The sequence below is a fragment of the Marmota marmota genome, unplaced genomic scaffold (genome assembly GCF_001458135.2).
Source record: "Marmota marmota marmota unplaced genomic scaffold, marMar, whole genome shotgun sequence".
Taxonomy (NCBI): Eukaryota; Metazoa; Chordata; class Mammalia; order Rodentia; family Sciuridae; genus Marmota; species Marmota marmota.
Window position 1 is genome coordinate 350,962 of NW_025999895.1, and position 3,880 is coordinate 354,841.

Genomic DNA, 3,880 nt, shown 5'->3' on the forward strand with positions numbered 1-3,880 from the left:
GCCCCGCCCCGCATCCCACCACTGCTGCTGGGTCCCTCCTGGTCCCCAGCGCTCCCCAACACTGTGCCTGGCACCCGCGCGCGCTCCCGGAACCCTCCCCGGCCTCGCGCACACTGCGCTGGCCTTACCCGGTGGCCAGGCGCCGTCCTGCAGGCTAGCCGGGCTCTCGTGGCTTTGCCACCCCGTGGTCTCCTCGGAGCAGGAACTTGAGCAGGACCGGGCGGGGTTCCCAGGGCGCTCATTGTCCGGCCTGGCGTCCCCTTCCCCAAGCCCCGCCGCTGGCTGCGCACACAGGCAGCGAGCGGGTCCCAGAGTGCTGGGGAGCCAGCCCTCAAAACGACAGGGTGGGACATGCCCATCAAGTTTCCCAGGCGAGTCTCTGGATCCCAGTGCTTAGTGACACCTTCCACGAGAGTCCCGCCTGCAACAGACCAAGGACCACAAAGCCCTGCGGGCCTTGCTGCCCCAGGCTTGGGGTCTTGTGACTGAGTTTTCTGGTACCTCTTCTGGGAGGGCTGCTCGGCGCTCTCCAGGCTTCCTTCAGCTGCTGTGTCCTCCTTTCCTCTGGCCTCCACACCTGTGTCCCAACCACACAGCGGCAGCCCCCAGTACACCAGAAGTGGCCGCAGGCGGTGGTTTCTCAGGAAAGCAGAAGAATGGGCTCTGCTGGAGTGAGGAAGGATATTTTTCTTAAAAATATTTATTGGGGTTGTGGTATAGGGGTAGAGTGCTCACCTAGCACCTGCAAGGCCTTGGGTTTGATCCTCAGCACCACATAAAAATAGATAAATAAAATAGAGGTATTGTGTCCAACTACAACTAAATATATATATATATATATATTTTTTTTTTTTTTTATTGGAGCCCAGTGCAGGGACGCATGCCTGTAATCCAGTGACTCAGAGGCTGAGGCAGGTACAAGTTCAAAGCCAGCCTCGAAACGTAGCAAGGCCCTAAGCAACTTAGTGAGACCCTGTCTCTAAATAAAAAACTAAAAGGACTGGGGCTGTGACTCAGTAATTAAGTGTCCCCATGTTCAACCCCTGGAACCAGATATTCATTAATTTTTTTAGTACCAGGGTGTAACTTAGTGGCAGAGAGCTTGCCTAGCATGCACAAGGCCCTGAGTTCTGTCACCAGCGTTTCTTTTCTTTCAGAAGAAATGTATACTGATGACAAGAAAAGCTTGGGGAGAGAAGGGTGAACACTACCACAGCTGCAGCTCAGAGCCCCCCTGCAGCCTCCTGGGATAGAGTGCAGCCTGTGCAACAGTTTCGCTTCCCATCTCACCCTACCTCTGCACTCCTGTTTCAGGTCCCTAGTGTGGACCTTAGGACTCGGCCACAGAATGGCCCCTCACCCTGGCCCCTAGGAAGTCAGCCTGTGCTGAAGCCTTGTGTGCAGTGTGAGGCCTTCAGAGTGAGGGACAGAGGTGGTGGGAAGGAAGGAGGAGCAGCCAGGACAGGGCACAGCACCCACCCGGCCACAGCCCCACAGGAAACTCGCTGGCCACCACGTCACATGTGGGCTCCCTGTAGCCTGAGAACAGTTCATGGGGGCAGAAGGTCCAAGCCCACGCCACAGGGCAAACCTAACTCTCCTGGCTTGTGTCCCCGCCCCCTGGGGACTCGGGGGGCCCAGTCAGAGAGCGGGGCTGATGGCTGCCCAGTGGGTGGGTGGGTCCTCAGGGAGGCGGGCAGTGATGCTGAGGGAGGAGGGGACAGTTGGTGGCCGCTGGAGGTGCGGGCAGGTAGGTGGGGCAAACCGGTCTCCATCTCCCTGTAAACCCTCTCTCTCCCAGGAGTCTGGTTTCCTGCAGTGCTCTCCTGAGAGGCAGCTGGAGAAGCCCTCTGCAGCCGGCCCACTCCTAAGCCCTGCCCACACTTTCACAGGGATCCACCATCCTGCTGGATGACTAGGCCAGAGGGTGAAGCTGCAGCTCTGGTGAGTGTGGCCCCTCAGCCCCAGAGACCAGACATGGGCTTGCGCTGCACCCCAGCCTGAGCTAACAGCTCCCCCAGGTCTCAAGCCTGAGGCGCAGCATTGGGCAGGGCGCCTGTTGAGGGAAGACGCCTTCTGATGAGAAGGCTCTGCGCTGGCTGGGCCTTGGCCTTCCCCTCCATGGGCTTTAGGGGCATGATCAAGACAGCCAGGTTCTGGGCCTCCCACACCACTTCTGAGAGGCCAGCAAGGTGCTGGAGGCCGGGGGCTTGCTGACCTGACATTGCTGACCTCCCCCCCACACACACACACAGCCCGGACTGTCTTTGACTCTTCATCTCTCTTTCCCTCCTTTCTCCCTTCTTTCTTTCCTTCCTTTCTTCTTTGATACTCGGGACTGAACCCCAGGGTTGGTTTTCTACCAGTTTACACCCTCAGACCTCCCTCCCGCTGGGCTCTGGACCGGTCTTCTCCTTGGCCCCTCAGGTGGCGCAGGCTCTGAGGTTCTGGTCACCCCCCTCCAGCCATGGGGCTGCGTGTTTCCTACCGCCCCAGTCCCAGCTTTCCCAGGTAAACCCTCTCCAAGCCTTCCACACTCCTTCCTATGGGACTGCCCTGCCCACTCCTAAGCCACACAACTCCAACAGCAGGGGGCGCCTCCGCCAGCCAAGGAGCTTTTCTTCATTCACAGTGTCCTCACGGGTCTTCCAAGGATGCTGACCACCTCGGGCCTGTGAGATGGATGCCTGTCATCTGAGGGTTGCAAGCTAAAGCCTCAACTGACCCCTGCCTCAGAGGCGGCATCAGCAGGACCTCCCAGAGCCGCTCATGGCTCTCCAGGTCTGCTTCTGGCCTGTGCTATCCATCTTCATAAATGCCCCCATGTCCCCTAGTTGCCCCAGTTGGACGCAAACCTTTTTTTTAGGGAAATGCAGTGTTTTATTTATTCTATTAATTATGGATATTTGAAAACATTTACAATGTTAATTAAAATTTACTTAAGAACAACTTTCATTTTTTACGTTTAAATATTGAGCAATAATAAGAGAAAATAGATAATTATGGTCAAAATTATTCTGTCAAAACATAGTGCTTGGGGGCTGGGGATGTGGCTCAAGCGGTAGCACGCTCGCCTGGCGTGCGTGCGGCCCGGGTTCGATCCTCAGCACCACATACAAACAAAGATGTTGTGTCCGCCGAAAACTAAAAAATAAATATTAAAAAAAAAAAAACTTAAAAAAAGGAAAAAAGATGTGCATTATATCTAAATGAAGTTTTTATATAAAAAACAAGCCATATTGGAATGGAAGCCAGAATATATCATTAGCAGATACATTACCAGCTCATACCTCTCAAAAATGTAGAGCCATGACACATAAATCGGCTTTATCCAACACTTATATGATAAGTCTTTGAAACATGTTCATTCCTACTCCTTTCAATTAAAATATTTTAGAGGTTAAGTTTCCCTTATCAAAAGTTCTTGGGCCTGGAAATATTTCAGATTTTAGACTTCTTTGGATTTTGGAATATTTGTATAGACTACTGATTGAGCATCCCCAATCTGAAAAATTTTGAGAATTATATGAACCCCCCCCCCCCAAAAAATTTTTTGATACCAGGGATTGAATTCAGGGGCACTCAACCACTGAGCCACAACCCAGCCCTATTTTATATTTTGTTTAGAGACAGGTTCTCATGGAGTTGCTTAGCACCTCACTTATTACTGAGGCTGCTTTTCAATTCGAGATCCTCCTGCCTCAGCTTCCCAAGTCACTGGATTACAGGCATGTGCCACCTCCTCTGTCTCAGCTCAAATATTTGATGTGTGAAATTCTTTTTAAAAGTCTGAAAAGGGGCTGGGGTTGTGGCTCAGTGGTAGAGCGCTCGCCTAACACATGCAAGGCGCTGAGTTCCATCTTCAGCACCACACTAAAAT

General features: G+C 53.0%; 1 pseudogene; it reads right to left on the minus strand.

Moving 5' to 3' along the window:
* Positions 1-2,024: 2,024 nt before the first annotated feature.
* The window catches only part of LOC107157818, a 2,422-nt pseudogene continuing 566 nt past the window's right edge, over positions 2,025-3,880 (minus strand).